Source organism: Dermacentor variabilis, chromosome 3 (assembly GCF_050947875.1).
Source record: "Dermacentor variabilis isolate Ectoservices chromosome 3, ASM5094787v1, whole genome shotgun sequence".
NCBI lineage: Eukaryota > Metazoa > Arthropoda > Arachnida > Ixodida > Ixodidae > Dermacentor > Dermacentor variabilis.
In genome coordinates this window covers 205,941,238-205,967,950 of record NC_134570.1, presented here as the reverse complement: position 1 = coordinate 205,967,950, position 26,713 = coordinate 205,941,238, and the positions used below count along the sequence as shown (strand labels likewise).

General features: G+C 48.7%; 1 protein-coding gene across 1 annotated transcript in view; it reads left to right on the top strand.

The window, feature by feature from the left end:
• Window positions 1-18,974: 18,974 nt before the first annotated feature.
• Window positions 18,975-26,713, top strand: part of LOC142574404 (uncharacterized) — a 155,333-nt gene continuing 147,594 nt past the window's right edge. The window contains exon 1 of the mRNA XM_075683495.1: window positions 18,975-19,108. The gene's annotated coding sequence lies outside the window, so the exon portion shown is untranslated. The remainder of the gene's footprint in view (window positions 19,109-26,713) is intronic.

Genomic DNA, 26,713 nt, shown 5'->3' with positions numbered 1-26,713 from the left:
TGCAGGAGCCAACGTTTCGACAAGTGGACTTGAAGAAAAGTCCACTTGTTGAAACGTTGGCTCCTGCATTCACCTTGTTCACGTTTTGCTCATCTGTTCACTTATTGACACATAAGAAATAGGGGGGCAAAAGGTTCTCAAACACAGGTAAGACACCATCATCACAAGTAAAAACGGAGTGAAAGTGGTCATTAACTAAGTTAGCAATAATTTTCTTCATCATTCAAGTGAATACCATCAACTTCAAGTACATCGCATTGGTCATGTTTCGGCGACACCTCCCGCCAAAATATCTCTAGAGACGTCGTGATGAATTTAGGCAATGATTCTCCATAGTAACGTTGTTTCTCAGTAGATAGTTGGATCCGAAGCTTAGATGAAGGACAGATAAATTTCTGCCGTTGATCTGGTGAAGCACTGCTACAGTTTTCGTTTCATTTTTTTAACCTCTTGAGCCGACTTTTCAATCTTAGCGTGTCCCGAAAAATCCAGGGATTATTTCTTTATTTTCGTAAGAATAGTTGGTGCATATTTATTAGTGCAATCATTAAGAATACCGTTAACGCGCTCCCATAATTCCTATACATGTACAGTATTTTCTGAAAAATTATTTGAAGTAAAACGAAAGCTTGTCCATAATCGATACTTCATCAGCTCTGGAGAAGTTGCGGAATCCGACAGCATTAGAGCTGTCTTTCCAAGTCATATTATTTATTGTCAGTAACACAGCCTCGTGATCCGATATACCGGGAAATACATCGCACTTAGTTTGACTACTTATGGTCCCACTTACATAGAAGAGGTCCAGGTTTGTTTCAGAATTATCCTGTATTCTAGTATAGGTATCCACTAACTGTAATAAATTAAAGAACTGCAATGTCCAGCATGGCCTTCCCTAAGCTGTGGCTGTCACTTTTCACCCACATCGTTTCCCATTCAATGTTTGGTAAGTTAAAATCTCCCGAGAGAATGATGTGGTCACTGGGTTTCACACGCTCGCTCATGTGTAGCTTCAATGAATCCAAAACTTCAGCACTGGAATTAGGAGGTCTGTACAGAGCAGCTATGACATATCGAATATTTTCATGGTAGGCCTTCCAAAAAATGCATTCAACATCGAATAAATCAGGCATCTTTAAGAGCTTATTGTTATTCTTGAAAAGGATGGCTACATCTCCACCCCTGCTACCCCTGTCCTTTCTGAATGCACTATACCCAAGTGGAATGAACTCGCTATCATATATTTATTCCAGACAACTATATCTGGGTTAAACGACAAACGCATTCCCTCTAAATCTGTACGCTTGTTCATAACGCTCCTACAATTTACATTGAGTATTCACAAAGGGCCCCGCTTGCGCTTAGTTTTTCAGTCTTGAGGACCTCATTTCTTCAGCTTATAACGGGATCTTTCTTCAGCATCCCAACTAAACAAAGTCCAGTCGATGCTCAACTTATCGTAAAGCAGCTTTACTTTCATGTTTTTCTGCTTTTCTTCCTTAGAACTACCCATAAAAGCATCTGTATGTCACGTACTCGCGTAGAAAAGTCTTCAGATAGTGACAGTTAAGTGATCACTTAAGTGACCATTTAGTTTATGCGACGCTCTGAACAGGGCATTTTATTTTCTTGGTAGTCAAGAAATTTTCGAATCACTAGACGGGTTTTATTTTCGCTTTTTCTTCCGAGTATGTGACACACTTCAATGCCGTTTACGTTAATGCCTAGTTTTTTATTAAAGACTTCATCTTTTACTTTTCGTTCTAAGACTTCTGAAGCTTCAACTCTAGGTTCATGTAAGCCATTAATTATTAAGTTATTTATGCTGCTTCTGTTTTCTAGGTCATCAACATGTTGGCTAGTTATTCCTCGAAGTTCGTTATTGTTGTTTCGATGCTGGCTACCTTAGAGTTCAGTGCACTTAAACCACCCAATCGCGGCTCATGTAATCAGTTCTTTCTGTTAATTTTGATGTTTATTTGCATGTCATTTTGTGTTTCTGTATGTCCTGCATAGTTGAAAGAAATTTATTTTGCCCATGTAACAGTTCTAGGAAGAGATGTTTTTCTGTTGCACCTGGATTTTCTTTTACGTCTCCGAAAACCAGAAGATCTCTGATGAATAGGCTAATTATACTAGACAAAAATGATTAACACACAGCGGGCAGGGCAACAGCAGCAAAAAGCGGTTATCTGAACGATAACCACGAGTTAGCATATATCTACCAGGCTGTAGCATGAAACAAAAGGGAGTTTTCAGCATGTTGCCGGGATTGCTGCCGCCTCGCCCACTGGAGAAGCACAGTTCGTCAGGTGCCTTTATATCTGTCCGATGGGGCGTGTGACTTGACGTCACTGTTGTTTATACGATATCCAGACTTGTGACGCATGGAAAAGTTTGTCAATTTATGGCGCCGCATTCACTACGTGTCGATGAATGCACCCCAGCGTCGTGGTCCACGCACACCAGCGTTGTCAACGCAGCGCAGGTGTTAGTTGACGCTTGGTTTCCGAGAACAAGAACCGCAACCTGTAGCATGAAGCGAAAGGGACTGTTCAGCATGTTGCCGGGATTGCTGCCGCCTCGCCCACTGCGTGGGCGTGGCTGGAGGAGTCATTGATGTTGGGGATGGCCAAGCTGACGTCTTGATCACTTGTTTTACAAAAGAGCGCCGACACTCTTCCGTCGCAATGCCATCGCTTACGCTGAAGCCTTGGCGGACGTCATTGAGTGTTTCACTTGTGGAGAAAGCGGCAGGAATGAAGAATGCGTTGCAAATATCGACACCAACAACGAACTGTCGGAGGACAATAAGGAGGCACTTGCGAGGACTGTTGTGTGAATTCAAGGACTGCTTCGCTCGATCATCTAAGTCAGTCAGACGCTAATCATGCAGCGCAGGATAATTACGTACGACGATGCACGTCCTCTTCTTCAGCAGCCGTATCATGTTTCGCAGAAAGAATGCGAAGCAATTCAACAAGTCCAGGATATGATTGAATATGGCGTCATCCAACCTTCAAACAGTCCGTGGGCGTCACCGGTTGTTCTAGTAAAGAAGAAGGACAGCACTCTCCGCTTCTGTGTTAATTACAGAAAACTCAACAACGTTACAAGGAAAGGCGCCTATCCGTTGTCACGCACAGGTGATTCACTCGACCAGCTACGGCGAGCCAAGTATTTTTCCTCCTATGAAAAGTAGGTATTGGCAGATTGCTGAAGATAAGCGTGGCCAGGAGAAACAGCCTTTGCCACTCCGAATGGACTTTATGAGCTCCGAGTACTTCTGTTCGGGTTAGGCTCTGCTCCGGAAAGTTCCCAATGAATGATTGATACTGTGCTAGCCGAACTGATATGGCACAACTTACTAGTCGAACTGGATAATGTGGTCACGTTTTCAGGCAGCTTCTCCGGACATCTTAAGTGACTGCGGGAAGTCCTCGAGGCAGTCCGATCGGCTTATCTCACGTTAAAGCTTCAGAAATGCAACTTAGGTTATGGAGAACTCAAGTTCCTTGGACATGTCGTGACCGCGGAACGCGTCCGTCCCGATCCCGAGAAAACTGCCATTGTAGCTGTTTTCCCGACTCCTACCGAAAGAAAAGCGTTCGACGGTCCTTGTGACTTTGCGCGTACTACCGGCGCTTTGTACGCAATTTTTTCTAAAATTGCCGAACCACTTACTCGTGTGCCGAGAGACGACACTCCGTTCATCTTGAGCTCTGAACAAGAAGCAGCTTTCACTGAGCTTCGACACCACCTGGCATCGCCCCCTGTCCTTGGGCATATCGACGAGGAAGCCGAAGCGGAAATTCATACCGACGCCAGTAACGTCGGTCTGGGTGCGGTGCTCGTAGAGCGGCATGAAAACGGCGAAAGGGTACGGGAGTGGCGCCCTATCAAGACCTGAGTCTAATTACACTACCTCGGAGGAGGAGTGTCTTGCCGTCGTATGGGCACTTGCCAAGTTCCCACCTTATCTACATGGCCACCCATTCCGGGTCGTGACAGATCATCACTCCTTATGCTGGCTGGCAAATCTAAGAGATTCCTTTGGACGACTGGCACGGTGTAGCCTGCGCCTGCAGGAATACGACATTATTATCGTGTACAATCCAGGCCGCACACATGACGATGCCGACATATTGTCGCACGCGGCTGTTGAACCTGCGGATCAACAGACCGAGGAGTATAGCGCTTTTCTGGCCGCCATAAGCGAGGCACACGTATCTACATGGCTGGGAGCATATTGTGAATCGCGACATATCAGTGAACATCTAGAAGGCCGCAACGTGCCTATGCCCCCCTCCCCCCAAATTGTTCGCGGATTGTCGTCGTTTTGTTTATGACAGGATATCTGATACAAACAGGATTCTGCTGCCAGCAACAAGCCTATATTTTGTTCGTAACCGCAGAGCTTCGTGACGAAATCCTGTTCGCAAGCCATGACGAGCCTGCGTCTGGCGACTTGGGTTTCACTCGAACCCTTGCTTGGGTACGGAAATCATACTACTGGCCGAAACTCGCCACTTAAAGCACAATGCCTGAAAACAATGAACTTACTTAATATCCTATCCCACACTACATGGGGTAGTGACATGAAATGTTTATTGAATCAATACTGGAGCCTAATTCAATCACGATTGGACAATGGTGCCGTGGTATATCACTCCGCCGCCTCGAGCGTGCTGATGATGCTGGATCTCTCCCACCAGCTGTGTATCCATCTGGCCACTGGCGCATTTAGAACAAGTCCTGTTGAAAGTATACCCGCCATGGGTGCTCAGTGGCTATGGTGTTAGACTGCTGGGCACAAGGTCGCAGGATCGAATCCCGGCCACGGCGGCCACATTTCGATGGGGGCGAAATGTGAAAAACACCCGTGTACTTAGATTTAGGTGCATGTTAAAGAACCCCAGGTGGTCGAAATTTCCGGAGTCCACCACTATGGCGTGCCGCATAATCAGAAAGTGGTTTTGGCACGTCAAACCCCACAATTTATTTTTTTGTTGGAAGTATATACGTAGAGTCGGATGAGTGGTCACTCCATTTTCAGACAACATACATCTGCTTCGCCTATTTTCCCAAAGCGCACTCCAATCATGAACATCTGTGTTCCGCAAACGTTAATGATTTTTCGTGTGCAACACTTTTTTGTAATGGACCCTGTATGAGGCTACCTTTCTCACTGCGTGTGCGAGAACTCAGCGATGAAACGAATGTCTTTGTTCTCGAATATCGCCTAATGCCTCTGCTGCTATATTGCTGCTATAATGTGTAACCCATGTTATCTTCTTAATTATTACTTGCCTATTACGAGACTGATATATTTATGTACGATCGCTCCTCCCCTCTGAAATGTACTGCAATGTACCCTAAGGGAAAAATAAAAATATAGATAAATAGAAAACGGGTGTCCAACCTGTTGAGGATGTGGTGACTAGCTGACCGTCCTCCACGTCTTCCTGGAGTGTCGGGAAGCCGAAACAGGCAGAAAGAAACATTTTTCTTTTGCATACCGCTATTTTGTCCCTCTTCATCCGCCTATGTTTGTTGGTAAAGAATCGCTTTCTAAGACCAAAGCAGCCCTCGCTTTCGTGAACGATGTTGTCTTACATCTTACAAGCCCGTTAACTTTGTAGCCCATCCTCTTTCCAGAAGATGCTGCTATGATAGTTGTTATGTATAGCACATGCCTCTAGGCCCTTGTGCTATACAAAGGCTTTGGTGAGACAGTAGTGTTCTAGCCAATTTTAGTACCTGAAATATCTTGTATATTACATCATTCTATCGCAATGCATTTTAATGCGCATAGCACGCGCCGTTAGTCATTGCCATACTATTATTACATGTAGATTTTACGCAATTTACGCCAACTATTTTAGGCCCCTTTACAGCCACGTCGCATCAACTTCACAGAACTGATCAGTCCACTGCGAGCTCATTAACACTGGCATGACGCTCTTTGACAATCCCTGGCCCTTGCGCCACTAAAAATCACACATTCATTCATTTATGTTCACTTTATTAATTAATGAAAATTTTACATAACCTAACTCTTCGCCCAGCATTTTGCGACGTTTCTTGAATTTGTACCGTCAGCTTCGGCCACTCGATTAAAGATCGCTTTATTGGAGCAGCCGTCCATCAAGCTCGCTGCAGCTACATGCTTATTTTTGTTCTCTCTGAATGAAAAATGGAGTCTCTGTCGCTTAACGGAGTGACTGTACATTCGGCATTAACGATTCCTAAGGCGTTTTAGTAAAACGCTGTTTTAATGCTCCAACATATATTCCTATATATTATCTAATGATATGTTACTGGTCAGATTTAGCTTAAATATCATGCACAGCGACCTCATAGGCAACTTGAGCTCGATTGTGTTGCTTGTCATCGTCTCAACGCGAAACGTGCATCATCTTGATTCCTTTATATATTACTGGATTCAATGTTTTCTCGCCAACCGATCGCAAAACAATGTGATTGACAACCTTCTGTCGGCAAGTATAACAGTTCTGTCAGGTTTACTGCAAGGCTGTGTACTTGGACATCTGTTTTTGATCTTCGTTAACAATCTTCATAAAAGCATTCCTTCGTATATCGGATTATTAGGCAATGATTGTGCCTTGTATCGTAGTACACCATCATACAATGACCAAATAATATTTCACGGTTACTTAAACAGATTAGCAAATTAGTGTTCCCTTCGGGTAATGACTGTATAATTTTAAATACAAGAACTTGTGTGTATCCCGCAAGCGTAAAAGTATCCACCACCAGTAGTTGAACTATCTCACGCTAGTTGATTCAGCGTTACTTTGGGATCACAACCTCAAATCGACCGGAATGTTCAGAACACATTTCGAAGGTTGTAAACGACTTTTCCAAATCGCCTGGCCATCTCAAAAGATAACTTTCTCTGTCTCCTGGTTACGTACGCGAGCTTTCATGCGGACCAAATTTAAATATGCCTCTGCTATTTGGAATCCTCACCAGGCATGCCTCGCTAGCAGCACTACAAGATCGCGGGGCACATTTTATCAACTCTAACAATGACTGGCAAACAAGCATAGGCAGCATTAAATCGTCCCTCAATATCGCTATTTGAGCTTTGTCGATATATTTCGCAAATTGCACACCTACATTATAGTACAGCTTCCTGCACTGTAGGAGACGATTTTACTCCCACCTGACCGCACTTCACGCCGTTTCTTTATTACCTTGAGCATACAACATTTGCATAGTACCACCAATGCCTTCGAAAATTATTTTTACCCATTGCTATTGAACATTGAAACACGATACCCGACGCTATAGTGAATGAGAGTGATCATAATGCATTTATTAATTTACTGTATCATTTAAATCCTTAATCTACCATCGATGTATTGTCACTGCACTTTACTAGTAGTTGTACTCTCATATATATATTGTAACAGATACGAAAGGCACGGACAAGAGAAAAGAAGGGAAGACGAAGAGGACGAAGCGTTGGAGAGGCCGAGCTGCGCTACTATCACGCTACGATCATCATCCATCGCCTGTGAATAAAACCATTTCTTCGCAACTCTTCGTAACAGTTGTGGTGGAAGGTGCGGGGTAATCGACACCCGAAGACGGAGGCTCAACCAGAAATTCTTCGACGGAGCCGTCGCATTGCTGGACTCCCACCGTATCTACCGGAGCTGAATATGTCCCACGACGCAGACGAACAACGGCCCATTCCAACAGCTGCGCCGACAAGTTCCGTTCTGCAACTGAGAGATGCGCGTCCCTTCGCCGGAAGATCGGACGAAGACGTCGAGGAATGGCTCATCCATTATCACCGGGTGAGTGCCGTCAACAAGTGGAACAGCGCTTCTCAGCTTTCGAACGTCGTGTTCTTCCGAACGGATATTGCGTTGCTGTGGTTCGACAATAACGAGGAAACGTTCACAACATGGGGAAGATTTGTTTCCGAAATCAAAGAGATTCGGCGACTCCGCGACGAAAAAGAAAAGGGCGGAACAGACGCTACTGCAACGTGCGCAAGTGCCAGGCAAAACCTGCACGACCTATATTGAGGCGGTAATAAAACTGTGTAGGATGGTGGACTCTGGAATGTCTGAGGAAGATAAAGTCGGGCACATCCTGAAAGGAATTGCCGAAGACGTCTATAATTTCCTCATCGCAAAGGACAACCTGGCTTCCGTCACTGACATCATTCGGCATTGTCGTACTTTCGAGCAGCTGAAAACGAGGCGCATCACGCCGAAGTTTGGCAGGCTAGCCAATGTGACAACAGTTGCAAGCGTGGACAGCAACCAGCTCCTCGATCTTGCATCAACGATCCGACAAATAGTTCGGGAAGAGCTCAGCCTGCACGCACAAGCGACACATTCAGGCACTCACAGCTTCCGCCTACCACCAGATTTCGAGTCAAACGTGGCATCCATCGCCCCGTATCCTGCGGCGAGAGGCACCGAGGATTATGAACTCGCGCCCCGACAGCAGCCACGTCTCTACGACAGAGGCGCTACTTATGACGCTCGGCCACAACGAGAGCAGCCGCGTTTTTACCCCCGAGGTCCTGTGACTTCTGTCAGGCCGCGACAAGAAGGGCACCGACCCTACTACCACGACGTGACTTATGAACGATATGACGGATTTCAGCGAGGCGTAGACACACGTTATCCACATGACAACGAACTTTCTCGCCGCCCGCAGCAGCCTAGCATCCGTTTCGAGGAAGATGCTGTGCACCGCGACCCTCCCGTGTGCTACAACTGCGGTTCCACAGGCCATATAGCACGGTATTGTCGCCAAGGCCGTCAATCACGAAGGACACCACCAATGTTCTCGCCACCCAGAACCCGTACTTCATATGACTTGCGGACGACCGATTCCCTTCCAATGGACCACTTCCCACACGAGACCAGACGCAGCGATTCGCCAACTTCTGAGCGGAGTTTGACGCCGCCAAATAATCGTTCCTGTCGCTCTCCGTCCCCTCGGCTCCGTTCTTCGTCACCGCCGCCGGGAAACTAGCATCCGCGGCCAATGGAGGTGAGGTCGCCGGACGGTCTTTGCCAGAAATTCCTCTGCCTGTTGTGATGCTCAAAAACAAAGTGAATGTCTCGATTGACGGAATACCGACCATGGCGTTAGTTGATACTGGGGCGACTGTGTCTGTGATGAGCCTCGCTTTCAAGAACCGTCTAGGCCACAAAGTTATGTTTTCGTGGAACGACGGTATTACTTTTCGTGGAGTGGGCGGCGAGTGGCTTCATCCCCTTGGTGTTTGTGCTGTGAGTGTTTTGTTGGCTGGGAAAGTTTGTGTGTCGGAATTCGTTGTTCTTGCTCGTTGTTCGCACGATGTTATTCTTGGTATTGATTTTCTTGAACAGTGCGGCGCTTCCGTGGACTGTGGTTGTGGCGAAATATCATTGAACAAGTTAATTATAACAACAGATTCCGAACAAAGCTCGCGTGGCGTACACAGGGACACAGACACACTCAGTGTTCTTGATGAAGTGATTGCACCATCGTGGTGCCTGACGCCCGTTCGTGTTTCTGCAACTACTGTTGACGCTGATTGTGTTGATCTTGTAGTTAGGCCTCTCCGCATAGACTGTGCTAAAAAAGATATACTTGTGCCCTGCTCTGTCGTGTGCATGACGAAAGGAGTCGCCACATTGTGGGCGCTGAACTGTTCCGCCACGCCGGTTGTCCTTCCTCGCGGTATGAAAATTGCTCTCTTCGATGAAGCAGCATGTAACTCAATGGCGGCCCTAACTACGGACGTCTCTACAGCTTGCTCTCCTTGCGATAATAGCCATTTTGAAGAGCTAATGCTTGGTATGATCAGCAAGGCTCTCGGTACGTTGGAACGGCAAGCACTGGTACATGTCCTTGCCAGGCATGAGGCTGCATTCGACTTCACGCATGGAGATGCACCCCTTCATTTGCCGTCGTCCCGTATATATACTGGACGACGGCAAATATATATATATATATATATATATATATATATATATATATATATATATATATATATATATATATATATATATGCTCTTTAGGAATTTGGAATTCAATTTTCACGTGAATCGTCATTGTCATAAGTAACGTATAAGTCGTTGTATAGCTTTCCTTTTGTAAATTTCACTTTTCACTGGTCGTTTCGCTCGCATATTTCAAACATGTGTACCGAGTAGAGTTATTTCTTTCTCTGTTTAACTGCGACACTACTGTTTCCAGATGTTTCAGCTCCGGCCCCCTGCCCCTTTTAAATTATCCGAAAGCGAGTCTCTAAGATTTCAATAAACGATCGTGATAATGTCAAGCACTGCTTTGTGTCTAGTTTGTGGTCCATTGTCATGCAGAATGAGTATCACAGCTTTTAACCTGGAAACCATTGCAAGATTTTAAATGAGTTGAATCTTGGACCACTTGGTACCTTCAAATGAGGGCCATCTTGGAATAGCATGCGACGGGACGGTAAACAGAAACGTCTTAATACTACAGAAATCTACTAAGCAACACTTTCATTGTTTGTTATATCTCTTGCGAGCCTTTGTAAATCTAAACACTTGCAAAATTCTACTCTTTTACTCTTAATGATTGCCTGACCTTTTCCTGTACGAAAGAAGTTGTTGTTGAAGGCCAACACACCTTTTTCGTTGCACATGTTCCATGTCAAGGCGACAAAACTACCTATTTTATCTGCTTGCAGAACGCTAAGGTAATTTTCATTCAGAAATTTCCCGACACATTTCAAGAGGTCTTTAGCAAACATAAGTCCAGGCTGTTTTACATTCTTGGCGAGGCAGTCAATCCCTTCCAAGAACCAGCGTTCACGATCTTCCTGCGGGGCCTTCACCGCAATCCGTTGGTTCAAGGCCGTGAGTTCATGTGGAGGAACAGAAGGCTCCAGTCCAGACTTCGAGCCCTTCTGGGGAAGATTTGAAATATTGCAAGGAGTGGACACTTCGCCCATTAGAATTATGTTTCTTTTTACAACTTTCTAGATTCTTCGCTTTCGCCACATTTCCAAAGATGCACCTTAGGCTGTAGCGCCACCAGAGTTCTGTTAAACGACTGGCTTCACGTTTCAGAGAGAAGAGATGACCTTGCGCTGGCCATCTTGGGTACCCAGCCAAAGTGCCAATTCTCAGCCATTCGAAGTATAAGCGTTCTTGTCGCCAAAGTTCAGGTCGTAAAATCTTCACCAGCGTTTTCACTTGACCCTACGAAGGGTGCAGCGGGACGAAGCAAGGCATCATTTCCAATGCTGTCATGCCCTGTCTGACCCAGAAACTAAGATACCTTGAACGGCAGCTCGCTGAAACGATGTTCGCCAGGAAATTGTTGATGCCCTGAAGGTCATTTGCGGACAAACAGAGCGAAGGGCCCAATGCAGAAGAAATACACTTTAAAAGAGTTTAATGTTGGGCTAGTTGGTATTTTGAGATGACCATCTTGAGATAACGCGCGACGGGAAGTCACAACAGAAAGGAAGACGAAAACAGGGGGAAACTAACAATTGATTTTTTTGTGAAAATCCTAGGCAAACGCAAGTAAAGAAACCGCTAGTGAAACGTTAGAGGCATTTTTTATCAGAAAAGCAGGTCACGAGTGTATAAGCGAAACATCGATTGCAGTGCACAATGCAGAAATAAAATTACTTTCCCGCCTAGTTTAATCACACACTGTTTGACGAATTGAAATTTTCCTTGCAGCAGTGTGCCTGTGCAGCTTGTGTATACATGTAGCTGTTGATAGCCGGCTCCAATAAAATGAGTTGTTAGTTTGCGCCTGTATTCGTCTTCTTTTCAGTTGGGCGCTATTTCAAGATGGTCCTCATGACATTCCACGGTTGTCTTGGTGGTGGTAGGGGGAGGGGGGTAATCAATCGAAGCGCGGCAGAAAACGCTGCTCATTAAGCGTCCAGGCGTGGGCGCAGGGCACACGCAGCAGTTCAGGTTCCAACAAACGGACGCGCGCGCGCGCAGGGCACCGTGCTGAGCCTCGCGTGCGCCCAGTGCCTCGTGGGCGTCCTGGCCAGTGGCAGCAACCTCGTGGCGCGCTTCTCGTGCGCCCTGCTCGGTGTGCTTGGCCTGCGGCTCCTGGGCGTGGGCATCGTGGCTGCCTCGCTGGTCGCCGGCAGCGTGCTGCCCGCCTCGCACCCGGCGCTCCTGCTCGCCGTGCGACTCGTCGAGCGCGTCGTCGGCGACCTCGAGGCCGACGCCCTCGACGCGCAGCGCAGGGGCGACGGCTGGTTCGACTACCCTCACGCTGCGCCCAGGTCTAGCGTGCTGGAAACTCTCGCGCCTATACTGTAAATGACACGAACCAGTGCGCAACTAGCATGTGCAGCGCAATCTTAGCGCTTTTGCCCATTAACCTGGCAGTGACTCGTAGCAGAGCCCGTTACTTCTGACCGTTCTCGTCACGGTGAGCCCGATATTGTAATTCGCTTTCTACGGGCTGATGACGTCCAAGTTTTCAGGAATCTTTAAGAATCGCCTGTTGCAGATACAACTCGAGTCCCTAGCTGAGCTGGACTGTTCAGAAAAGCCAACATTATTGCATGAGAGATCACTTCATATAGAACTAACCAAACAGGTAACTAAATAAATTCTTAATATCCTGGCCCATATTGAAATTTGCGAGTTGTAGCTGGTGAACTTGCGCGGCGTAACAACTTCGATTGAATTTCCAGAAGGACACCAGTTTAAAGACATGCGCCATAACCATCGGCGTAATAGATACAATGTTGTTGCACTTAATTTTAAGAAAACGCTGCTTGATGCATTGAACCACAAATGCAACTGGAATGCACATGTATTATTCCACACTTTCTATCTCGGAACTGGTCTCATCATGGGGGGGGGGGGGGGGGAGGATTCAACTGGATACGTATTGCAAGCTCACTGGCTAAAATTAGTCAATTGCAATATGTGCATTAATGTAATTAACAAGTTATTTAGTGCATTTTGTTTATTAGTTCGATATGTGTGTCGATTTCTCGTTCTAGTATTCCCCCCATCTTGGAATAATCCATCTCAAGCACAACAATTACGCTATCTGTGACGGGAGAATTAAAAAAAAGTTCCGAAAACACTAAAACATCACCCAGTATTCTAAAGGCCAACTTTCTCATCTGGTTCGTTTAGCAAACCGCGGAGGTAATTCCACCTTGCGATCGACACATGAAAAAGGAAGAGTTTTTCAAAAAAGCAACTGTTAAGCACTCTGAGCAGCAAACAAAACAATGTGATGGTTAAGCTCCCCAGTGCGCTAAAAAACAGGCTAACTCGGGTATACATGGGCGCTAACGTACTAGCTGTGAACGTGCTGCTCGTCTGATACGAGTTTGACGAAGTAGTACACATGTATGCGCGTGATGTAATAACACTGCGAAGTCTCGCAGGTGGCGAAGACAAACTGAGGGTTCTGGCTTCTCGGCCGTTTCGCACGGACATAACTGATTGCCTGCTGTGTGCACAATGAACCGAAGGTCATATGGCACGACTAAACACTTAACTAGGAGCCTACGCTGCATCTTCAGCTTTCACGCAGACTGTCGACGTCGGTACGCACAACAGGCACGGAACATATTAAATGCGTAAGGAAAAACACGAGATAAAACACACGTTAAATGTGTGCTTACTAACTCGAGAGTTATTTCGTACAGCTATGCATCTTATTGCCTTAGGTAGCTCAATTGCCGCAGCATGCATAAAAGACGATTTAATGTGACCATCGCACTAATTAATAAAAGCTTCAGTACAAGGAGAGGTTTCGTTAGTCTTAACTGTTCGACGTTTAATTAGATATAAATTATGCGATTTACCTTCCAGAAACAGCACACTGGATTATGAGGATCGTTCTGGTAAAGGATGATTAATTCATTTGCTTCGATGGGCTTCCTTAACTTGTAACTTAGTAGCGTGTGACTGACGGGTGCTGGACGCTTTTAAGCTGGCAAAAAGCCTTTTGCTAAGCTTCCCCTCTTCGTGGTGCTGCAACTCTGCGCACTAGAGAGAAATAAATCTGCATATGCATCTGTGGCTAAGTGTAAATGGCCGATTATACAGACACGCCCCCGTGTTTGGTTGGTCCATGCTGCAGGACGACGCGAGCTATGAGTAACGACGACCTGCTCGCCCAGCTGGCCTCCACCGTCGTCTCGCTTCCGGCCAAGCGGTCGACGGCTTCTCACCGCAGGCTGTCCCGCTTCCATGTGAGCACGCCCGCTAACTTTGAGGCCGCTGTTCCAGAAACAGGTGTGGCACAGCCTCGTGAGGTCAATTCGCAGGAAGCGCCTGAACAGTCTTGTCATGAGACGTCGACACCACGACTTTCAATCACCGAGTTCGCCGACAGCCATGCCGACGCGTTCCCCGTTCGGCGATGCCGTATCATCACATGACAGAGCTAGCTCAGGACGTCAATTGATGTCACTAACTTAAACGTAGATCTGTAAGGATCAGAAGGGTACGCTGGGTGTTATAATTGCAACTTTATAGTGCCAGCCGTGCTTTCAAACAGATGATTCACACGAAGTTTTTTGTTTCACTTGAATAGAACCATTTGTAAGGAATTATTGTTTCTCTGGTTGCAGCTTGTCCTTAGTTAAGCTTGTATAATTTCGCATGGCCTATCGTACGACATACATGTGGGTAAACTGGGTAGCATTACCTCGTTCACGGCGTGGTCGGAGTTACACTATTGCAAAAGATAGCACAATAACATTCGCAGCGCTTTCGTTCAGCAGAATCGGGGTGCTCACGATGGCATTTATTTGATTTAGAGGACACTGCAGCCGTTCTACGAAGTATGAGTGGGTCAGTTTTCAGTGCAGCGAAGTCTATAGTATGCAAAAGTGACTATAAAACTAAATTGGTACGCTGAATGCACAACGCAATAAGGCTTTTGGCTCAGTTCAGTGGTGGAAAAGATTAACGATGGATAAAAACCAGTGTTCTCGTGCAAAACACGCAAGATAATGTCAGGACAAGTTCAAAATGCGCAAAAATTATCAATCGAAGAGTTTGTTTTCCAGGTTCGACAGAGTTTGTAACAGTGACTTCATGCTTACTCTAAAACATATATACGGGACCGTACTACTGAGTTACAGATTGCATTCCCACTTTTTACGCGAAAGTGGATCATTGATAATTTTTTATCTTTTCGTGTTTCAGTTTATTAAAGAAGAGTTATGGGGCTATACGTGACAAAACCTTGACTTGATTTTTTTCATCCCCTGGGGTTATGTAACCTGTCCCTAAATCAAAGTACACACGGGCATTTGTGCACTTCACCCCCGTCGAAAGGCGGCTGCCACGGCCGGGATCGAACCCGCGACTTCAAGCTCAACAGCGCGACACCATTGGGCTACCATGGTGGGTTGTTTGGATTTATTCATTTTATTATTGCGATAGCAATTATATTGATACATGCATATTGCGTGTTTCTTGTGGGCGATGCACGCGGGCGCCCCGACGAAGATGACGAACGCTCACTGACTCTCGAGCTGTCTAAACTGTCTAAACTCTCGAGCTGGCTAAACTGGCCAGCGCTGCAGTTATCCTTCGTAAATATGCACTGTAAATAGTCTCCAATTCTTAATGCTTCGTTCGCGTAACATTTTGTGGGAGGGTGCCGTTTCCCGTTATCGCCGCGGAGCTCTGCAACGGTCGCACCGTCCTGCTTTCCGCCATGGCGCCCGGTCACGACACCTCGGCTGCTTCTACTCCTGCGACCCCAACAACAACGTACGTTACATTTACTAATCCCCGCGATGCTTGAAAATTCTCCGGTCAAGATAAGGTCGACGTTGAGGACTGGCTGAGCCTGTATGAGCGTGTTAGCCAAAACAACCGCTGTACACTACCATTATGCTAGCGAATGTCCTACTCTACTTGGCGGGAACTTCGGCGGACACACGAGGACGAGATCTCTAGCTGGAATGCTTTCAAGAAGCTCAGCGACCTCTTTGGAAATCCCACCGGTCGGCAGCTGGCTGCTAGAAGAGAGCTTGCTACCCGAGATCAGTCTTCTACTGAATAGTACGTCTCGTATATAGAAGACCGTCTCGTTCTTTGCGGGAAAGTCGACGAGAAAATGGCCGAGGTTGACAAAGTCGGCCACGTACTCAAGGGAATCGCCGATGAAACGTTCAACTTGTTGGTCTTCAACAACGTGTCCGGCATCAACGTCACTGTCAAGGAATGCCGCCTCTTTGAGCTCGCCAAAAGCCGTCCATTCCAAAGTTCTCCCGGCTCCCTAACACGGAAGCGATGTCGTCTTGCCTCGACCTTACCGCTTCACCACCCTTAAATGCGCAGGTGACACGTATTGTTCTCCGCGAGCTCCATTCTACAAGTTCTGCGCCGTTCCATCCACACCCACTTGACCTCATCATTGACCAACCAGCACCAGCGATCTCTCTCATTCAGGCAGCTGTGAGCCAAGAATTCGCAAACCTAGGATTTCCTGCTGCTTGCTTCGTCTCCCGACCTGCCGCCCAACCGCTGCTGAGCTACGCCTCACGGCGATCTGTGTTCCCCTCCCAGATAGCGCAACCCTTCCGAGTGGAGAACTCCGGTCGACAATCCCAATTGATTCCGTTGCCTCTGCATCGGCCACGTCACTCGCCACTGCCGCATTTCATCGTCGTCGCCATGTTAGAGCTCCTTTTTCCCGTCTGCTCGCCCATATGCCGACCCGCGCCGTTACTCGTCTCACCGTATGCCTCCTACCTCCGACGTATCCATCGATGACAGCCGTCCTGCTCGCTCGCCGTCACCTTTGCGCCGTCGGTCACCGTCACCCCAGACGCGCCGCTATTCGTTGCCGACCAATTATGGACCTTGCCGGGCGGTAAACTTGACCATGCAACTCCTGGGGATAGTGAGTGAGTGAGTGAAATAACTTTAATAGGCCCAGAGAAGACGCAGGGGAGACCTCGCGCCACGCGGCAAGTCCCACGTAGGCACCGCCAAGCCGAGCTTGACTGCCCGATCGAGGGCAGTCTGGACGACGAGTGTTTGGTAGTTGAGTTCGGGGCTGCCCAAGAGCGCAGCCCACCTATCCTCGCTGAAGGAGGAGCTGATGGCTTCGCACTCCCACAACGCATGGTCCAATGTAGCCGTTAGTCCACAGGCAGGGCAGTCCGCACTGGGGTACCTTTCAGGGTATATTGCATGAAGAACCCGGAGGTTAGGATACGCACGGGCTTGTAGAAGTCGAAGGGTCACCGCCCATGCCCTGCATAAGGAGGGGTCCGGGAAGGGGAATGCCCGCCTTGACAGATAGTAGTATGTGGTCAACTCATGGAACATGATCAAGGGCTCCCCGCGGGGCAGGGGGACTGCGGAGGCGGCGCGGGCAGCGAGTCCTCGCACAGGATCGTGCGCGCCTTTGTTAGGGTTAGAAGGAGAGCCCTCAGTCGACCCCAAGTGAGCGGGAAACCAAGTGATAGAATGCGGAGAGATACTTTTGGCGCTTTGGAGAATGCAGAGGGCCTGAGGGGAGACCACCCCAGGTTGGTAGGCCTTAACGGCTGCCTTGGTATCGCTATGTATTGCCTCTCTGCATCCATCGAGCACAGCCAGCGCGATTGCAACCTGTTCGGCTACCACGGCCCTCAAAGTGCGTACCGTAGCGCAGCAAGTGAGTCTGGAATTGGAGTCGACGAAGGATAGTGCTGCATTATCTTCGTAGTGTCGAAATCCTCCATTGGCGCTCCCAACAAACCAGAACAACAAACCAGAACACCAACTGCTCACTGACCGTGTTCGGACATTTCTTCCTAAAGTCATCGCCGACATCCTGTAGTCCTGCTCAAGCAAGCGCGAGCGGACTACATCTTACCATGCCCAGACTAAAGACCTCACGGAGCGTCTGAATCGCAGCTTACCAGACATGCTTACAAAGTCTGTCTCGTCCTCCCATACTGATTGGGACCTTGCACTATTATGTCACTTTTGCGTATAATTCTTCGCGTCACGACACTGTCCGTTATTCCCCGTTGTTTCTGTTGTTCGTCCGAGAACCGACATTGCCACTGGACGCATCCTTTCCATCCGCTGCAGCAGAGACCAGCGAGTATGCACTTGACGCCATCACCAGGGCAGCCCAAGCACGCGAAATCGCCCGCGCTCGCCTCTTGACCTCCCAAGAGAAGCAACGGCGTTCGTACGATCGCCTACAGAGTCGTCCACTTTTCACCGTGATCTCTGGTATTCCTCTGGTCCCCGACTCTTCACGTTGGCGTGTCAGAAAAACTGTCTCGGTACACAAGCCTATATCGAATGATCCGTGCCGTGACTCCAGTTACGCACGAAATGGCCCCAGTCGGCACCAGTGCCGCATCTGCCCCGAATTCCACTGACGTTGTGCGTGTCGTACGCCTCAAACCATATTACTCTCCCGTTATCACCGCTATTTAGACGCACCGGGACAGTGCTTCTGCCGCTGGGGATAATAATACATGCTTATTGCGTCGTTCTTGTGGACGACGCACGCGGGCGCCCCGACGAAGACGACGAACGCTCTCTGGCTCCCTAGCTGTCGGCTGAACTGGCCAACGCTGCAGTTATCCTTTGTAAATATGCTCTGTAAACAGTGTACAGTTCTTAATCCTTCATTCGCGTAACAATACGGTCACTCTAGGCGGATTTATGCCGTCGCTGTCACCATGAGGTTCCGTATTAGTGAAAGCGTGTCAGGGCGCCCCGGCAAACGCGGTTCAATCTCGCGTGCGCGAGCAAGGAGTGCGGCCCGGATGCGTGCCCTCTGCTGCGGTGCGCGAGGCAAGAAGGTGAGGTGAGGAAGGGGGGTCATTCTCCGGTGGCTGCTACGGTGCCTCAAAGTCCTCCTCGCCCGCCGCTCCATACAGAGTGGACACAACTGCGGGGTCTACTACGGCGTTGACCACGCGAAGCGCGGACGCTGTGTTTAACGCCGACGCTAGGTGGCGGCGTGACGTGCGGATGTGCCTGCATCAGCTCCGCCAACCGAAGTTGACCTACTTGTTCCAATCTACTTTTCCCTCACAATTTCTACTGGAACGACTCCGGGAAGCTACAAGGAGCAATTGGATGGCGCATCTATCACGGTAGGTCCACTGAAACCTTTTTTTTGTGGGTCCTTTCTGAGACACCCAGGGTTAAGCCTATTTTGCCTTAGCACAACATTGCCTCCGCCGTAGCGCGGGAAGGCGGGAAGGCGCGGCCGCTAGCTTAGCCGACACCCAAGAATATTCTAGAACATTCCGCCATGCCTTACGAGCCAATGGTAGAGGGCGAGCGAATCTCCAAAGAAGACGCCGATTCCAACGGCTGGATTACCGCTCACAGAAAGCGGAACGCGGACAAAACCTGCGTCGAGAACGAGATGCGCAAGGCAAAGAACAAAGGCGCCCGCGTTGGCGCCAAACAAGCTAGCCAGCTAAGAAAGGTTGTCGCAGCCTCCAGGCTACCGCGCCTGCCTAAATCCTGCTTTCTAGTAGTCGTCCGCCCAGGGGGAGGGCTGGAGGTGCGAAAATGCAGTCAGATCAAAGTCACGAACGCAATTTTAATGGCGGCCAAGCTGCCCCTGGTGGCAGCCGAGGAGGATATCGTGTGTGCGAATGCAACGCAGAATATCTTTCTTATAAGCACACCATCCGAATCGAACGCCAATGCATACTCCCAAGTCCTGGAGATTGTCTTGGCGATAAACGGCACCCTATCGCGGCGCACATTACGCCTCTGAGTAGTACCTGTAGAGGCGTGGTCACAGGCGTCGATGCCGATCTACCCGAAGCTGCACTGCAAAGCCTTTTTGTCACACCCAGAAACCCAATGGGGCTCGGAGTCCAGCGCATAAAAGAGTCGACTACCGTGATCATACCGGGATCATGGTACCGTGATCATGGTACGCTGCACGCTGTACAAGAGGGAAATAGACACTTGCCGAAACTGCAGACAAGTCGGTCACAGGTACGACGTTTGCCCTAGACCGACCGAACAAGTGTGTGGAAAGTGCGGAACTTTGCAAACCACAAACGGACACGAATGTGTGCAACCCAAGTGCGCGCTCTGCGGAGACGCTCACCTCACCGGCGACTGAAGCTGCAAAAACAGGTATGAAGTTCCTTATGTAGTGAGGAGACGACGCAGAAGAGGAAGGAAGCGCGGCAGGAAGAAGAAGGCAACGGGCAACGCTGGGGGTCGAGGAACCCCAGCTACAGCCACAACGCCAACTACGCACGCTCCCAGGAACACCACCGCGGAACGCTCTAGATCGAGATCCAGGAGCAGACCCCAGGTCCGGATGAATTCACAACCACATGGGCGGACAAGGCAGCCGAAACAGGTGAGACCCATGCCCCAGCACAATGAGGGCAACTACAAGAGCAAACGCTAGGCGAAATTCAAACACTCGAGCGCGAAAACGCGTCTCTTAGAAAGGAACTACCTGAAATTAAGTCATTATTGCAGGAAATGCAGCAGAGCGTATGAGCGATCGGCGGCCAAGGTGCTGCAGCAGCCGCCTCTCTCAACAGAGGCGCTAAACGCAGGTCGAGCCGCGAGCCCATAGACGAGGAGACGCTTAACGTCTCGGGCATCAAGCAACTGCTTGACTAGCTAAGATCGGACATAGTTACCGAAATTAGCCCCATCAAGCTCCAACTGAATGAGCACACAGCGAGGCCGCAAATTTTAGAATCCGACAGACAGCTTGCGCTGCTCGCTACGCCCCCACTACGTAAGTAAAATGTCTAACTCAAGTAATCTAGTTATCTGGCAATGGAATTGCACCAGCTTCCGCAAAAGGAAGGCAGTCTTGCAACTACTTAGCTGTGCTAACGAAAGGTGGTCAGTTATCCTCCTCCAGGAAACATTCACCGATGTGATCGCCCTTCGCGACTACCATGCAGAAGCGCACTTTTCGGAGAGCAAAAGAGGAATAGCGACACTCGTCTCAAAGAGTCTCGATTGTTTGTCAGGACGCTAGGCCGAACTTAAGACTCGAACACATCATGATCGAGCTCATCCAAAACGCTAAACTCAACCAATCTGTTTTCATTCTGAACGTGTACAGCCCGCCAGCCGACAGAAGGGAGGCGTTTAACGCTCTCTTCCAGAAGGCATGACAAATTGCAGGAGATCATCTGCTTATCATAGCAGGGAACTTTAATGCACAGCACCAAGATTGGGGTTACATCAAATATACCGCCAAGGGCAAGGCCCTCGCGGCACAGATAGCAGCCTGTGGTCTCACCTTGGTAACCGATCCTAAATACGCCTAACAGAATTGGCAACTCGGTCAGCAGGGATACCACGCCAGACCTTGCCATGGTTCGGAATGCAGAGGAACCGGTATGGATCAATTTACAAGGAAACCTCAGCTGTGATCACTACATCAGCAGCCTCGCGATAAGAGTGTCATCACTGTCTCTCAGAAAATTCAGAGTAACGCATTGGGACCTCTTTAGAGCTATCAGAAAGAAGGACGAGACTAAATACAGCTCGTTAGAGGAATTATTCGCGCGCCTCAGAGAAGACGTTGCTGCTTCCACAAAGGAAATAGGGACGGACAAAGAGGTAGACCGTATGGACAGTAGATTAGCACACAGCTAGAAGCTAAAAACGCGCTACAGGCACAATGGAAAACAAAAGTTAAACAGACGCCTACGCAAAAAGATTGCAGAACTCAATAAGCAAATAGATGAACTTAGCCGAACCCTCGCTCGGCAACAATGGGACGAAGTATAAAATGCCGTCGACGGGCAAATGAGGAGTGGAGAAAAATGAAACATCCTCAAGCATTTGCTTGGGGACAAACAGTCCAAAGCCAATCAGAGGCTCACTATTGATAGACTCATCCACAACTTAAAAAACTCTGGCATGACCAAGAAACAAATTAGAGACGAGCTGGCCTCGAGATACCTCTGCATCGAACCCGGCTCAAACGATGACTACTCCTCTGCGACGCACGAGAATGAAACGGACCCTCCGGGCTCCCCCTTCCCGTACGCGGAGGTGAGAGAGGTATTATACGAACTCAATTGCAGATCAGCACCGGTCCCGATGGCATCACAAATAAACTCTTAAAGAATTTCGATGATGGGGCCATCGAGCTCCTCACGAATAAAATCAATGAGGTTTGGGAGACAGGCGAGGTACCACTGGAGTGGTGTAACACGACCGTAATCCTCATCCCGAAGCCAGGGAAACCCTTAGAGCTTGGCTCGCTCCAGCCGATTTCATTCACTTTCTGTGTGGGGAAGGTCGCCGAGCACGTCATTCTCAATAGGGCCACTAAACTCACAGAAGAAAGGAATCTCTTTCCGTTTAATCAAATTGGATTCAGACCATCCATGTCCACACAGGACGTAATGCTGCTTCTAAAACACAAGATTATTGACAAGGGCTCCAGAGACACCAGAGCCGTTTTGGCACTGGACCTAGAAAAGGCCTTCGACAAAGTAACATACTCTCACATACTCAAATCGATTAAAGAAGCGGGTCTGGGAGAAAAATTCCACAAGTGCGTCAGCTCCTTCCTAAAGGATAGAAAAGTCAATATTCGCCTAGGAGTTCTGGGCTCGAGAAAATTCCATCTTGGACCCAGAGGCACCCCGCAAGGGGCAGTCATCTCCCCCTTTTTATTCAACTTATCCATGAGAGCCCTTTCCCAAAATCTGGTCGAGATTGAGGGTGTCGGTCACGCTTTCTACGCCGACGACATCACAGTCTGGTGCCAGGGAGGTAGCGACGGGCACATCGAAGAGAAATTACAAACAGCGATCACAGTCGTTCAGGATTTGCTCACGAAGGCAGGACTCGGCCTCTCGGCTAAGAAATCAGAACTGCTACTATACCAACCCACAATCAGTGCAAAGAAGGGAACGCCTCCCAATATCTATATCACCACCGAGACCGGATCCGTCATCCCGTTAGTGCAGAGAATCAGAATCCTGGGCACGTTCCTGCAGGAGGACGGCAGTAATGACTATACCTTAGAGCGCATCGCAACCAAAGTCGATTCCATGACGAAGTTAATCACTAGCGTGGTCAACAAAAAGGGGGGCTATCGGAGGATAACCTTGGGCGACTCTTCCACGCCTTCCTAATCAGCCACATTAACTACATAGCCCTGGCGCACAAGTGGAGCAGAAGGGACGCGGCTAGAGTAGAAGCAATCATTCGCAAGAGCAAAAAAAAAAAGACAATGGGTCTCCCACAGAGCACCAATACCAAAAGGCTGTTGGAGCTAGGCGTCCACAACACCTTTGAAGAGATAGTAGAGGCGCAACAGATGGTACAAGTTGCAAGACTGGCTTCCACGGAAGCCGGCAGACAGCTACTAGCGCATATCGGTCAAGGTTCGAGCATCACCAAACAGAGGGAGTGCGCGCTCCCCGTCAAAGTCAGAGAAATGTATTCAGTATCCCAGATACCTAGAAATATGCACCCTGAGCATAATAACGGCAGACGTAAAGCGAGGGCCAGGACCCTTCTTAGCCTGGCGGCTAAGATTGAGGGCAACGTCGTCTTCGTCGACGCTGCGCAATACGCAGCTTCCAATCATTTTGTTTCGGTGACTTCCTCGCTGCGGGGGGAACTGCTGACGTCGCTTACGCATCAAAACGTGAACGCCGACAAAGCCGAACAGGTGGCTGTAGCCATTGCCATGGCCTACACGAACCATTCCACTCTCTTCTCAGACTAGCAAGCTGCCGCCAGAGCGTTCATGAAAGTCTCGGTATGCAATGAAGCCGCTCGCATTCTCTCTGAAGCATCTTGGGCAGGCAAAAAGCAATTAATCTGCTTCCCCGGTCACATGGCCAGCGATGCTCATGAAGGCGTCCCCAACGCCAACGAAGCTGCTCACTCCCAGGCGCGAGATCTCACCCGCCGCGTCGGAAGTGGGCAATCGGAGGCCGGGGGATGGCAATGGTACAGGGACCCTCTCCTTACTTTTAACGAGGCCTGCAAGCACTATCAACGAGGGCGTCGGAAGTTTACACTTCGACACCCACACCTAAACAGACCACACCCTGCGAATGCTGCAGACGGAGACGTATCCGTTTCCATTTATTTGCTCAAAATTCCTAGGCGGCATCAACCTGGGCTTTGCGCGCTGTGGACATCCCAGATGCACTCTTGAGCACATGCTCTGGCAGCGCCTCGACTTGCGCGGGACTCAGGGTCTCCCTCTTCGACTTGAAGACTGGCTCCGGCTCGTGACCACCTCCGCCAAGGAAGAGCAACTCAGGGCTGTCCAGAGAGCCCGCGATATATCGCCGAGAGTCTCAACGTCCCGACTCCGTTGTGGGCGCGGCCCGCAGACGCTGCCCCCTAACGGGGACACTCATCGTCTTCTCAGGACCAAAATAAAAGTGCTTTATCTGTCTGGGTTAGACGCCTTTGGCGGATGCCGTGGGGACGCGTTGCCGGCGCTCAGGTGTCTTGAACGTGGTATGCGACGCAGGTAAAGTGCGCGGCCGCGCAGGCCTCGTCTTCACAGCTATCTGCGATGTTTGCAGAGTGCGCCAGTGGCGTAGCCAGAAATTTCGTTCGGGGGGGGGGGGGGGGGCTCACAATGCAGCTCCGCCTCCTCCCAACAGGAAACATTAGGTCGGATGCTCCTATCTAAATACATGTCGAAGGAGAACTCGTTTTTCTCGGCAACCACTGCACCAAAGTTGATGAGGTTTGTTGAATTTAAAAGAAAAACTAAAATGCTAGTGATTGCTTGTTTCGAATTTTATATTTAGGTCGTCAATGTTTTATTGAAAAGTGGCAAAACTCGAAAATTTTCAAAAACGAAACAATGAAGTTATCAACTCTGTAAATCAGCAATAAAAATTGATAAGACAATTATGTGAATTGCACATACTAGTACATCTACAGCAGACAAAACTGAGGTTAAACATGAGTCTTAAAAAATTAAGTATTATGGAAACACGGCTTTTGCAGAACTCTTGTACATAACATAACCAATTCACTTAATATACAAAAAGACATACCGAATTTGTTCGCTTTGAATGGTGTAATCGATGCCATTTACAGAACCGCAATATATGTTCTTGATGCAGAGCTATTAATTTGTAAACTTCGCGCTTCTATTTTTTTGAATTTTTCAAGATATCTTAAACAAAGTTCGGGCCGTAAATCGAAATTCCACTTCCAACAGACACTAGAATTTAACTTACTCTCTCAAATGCAACAAATTTCACTAAAAGCGATTCACGAGTTATCTCAGAAAAGCGTTTCTGCGTTTTACATGTATCTGAATGGGCCGCCTCGGAGTTGGGCCTGAGCTAAAGCTTCCTCTTAAACATTTAAACGTAACATTTAAAGATTTAAACATAAATACATGAATAATAACTGCGTTGCCATTGCCAAAGATGCTGCAAGCGAATTCTGTTACGCTACGCACTGTCAATACAAGTAAAATATGCATTTTTTCGTAAAATATTGTGACGCTCTTAGGTGCATAGTGGGTTCACGAATGTGACGCTCTTAGGTGCATAGTGGGTTCACGCCTCAACAAACAGTATGCGGGGGCACCGAAGAGTGGTGAACGAAGAAGACGACGTGTGGCTGGCTGGCTGAATCTCGACAGGCGCTCAGCTGATCAAGGTCATCGCTTCTAACTCTTCCCGGCTTCAAAGTAACGCCTTTTGTGGGCGTAACAGAGTGGTGGAGGTGCGGGGTACGACAGAACGTACCACGGAGTCACAACATCCAGAACTTCGCCGGAGCCGTCGTCTTGCCGGTCTCTTGCCAACGACCTTCCCTATGGCTCAGGACGGAGGTGGACAAATGCCAGCTCTTGTTTCACCTTCTCAAAGGTCAGCGCCAGTTGGACTTTTGCGGCACTACATGGAACCACGCTCGTTCGCGGGAGAAGTGGGCGAAGACGTCGACGAGTGGCTGATGCACTACGCAAGGGTGAGCCGCTACAACCGTTGGGATTCTGTCACTCAGCTTGAATATGTTGCGCTCTTTCTGAGTGAGACAGCGCTGATGTGGTATGAAAACCACGAAGACTCCCTAACAACGTGGGAGCACTTTTTCGAGGAAATTAAGAAGTGTTTTGGCGACACCCATGCCAAACAGAAACGCGCCGAGAGAACACTCGCTCAAAGAGCTCAAGCTCCTGGAGAAACATGCACTATATACATAGAGGAAATCCTCAAGCTGTGCAAAATCGTAAATCCGCAGATGTCCGAGGAAGACCGAGTCGGACATCTCCTCAAAGGAATTGCAGAAGATGTGTACAATTTCCTCATAAGTCGGGAACACGTTGATTCCGTCTCAGATGTCGTGCGTCATTGCCGTACGTTTGAGACGTTGAAAACACGTCGCATTGTGCCAAAGTTTGGACGCCTGGCGAATGTGACAACCATTGCCAGCGTCGATGAGAGCCCGTCTGCCGATCTTTCGTCTACTATACGGCAGATCGTGCGTGAAGAACTGCTGCGGCACCAGGAACTTGCGCGCGACGTCATACGACAACCTGACGCTTATTACCCGCAACACATGGCGCCTGCCGCACCCTGCGCTTCCTGGCAACCGGCGGTATGTGTCACAGACGTCAACCACAGAGGTGCTCCATGGCCACGTGAGGACACATTTACGCCCGAACACCGACCTGCAGAGCACCCTCGCCCCAGCAGGTTTGCACGCAGACCGACCGTTCCTCCTGTGCAGCAAGCTCAGCC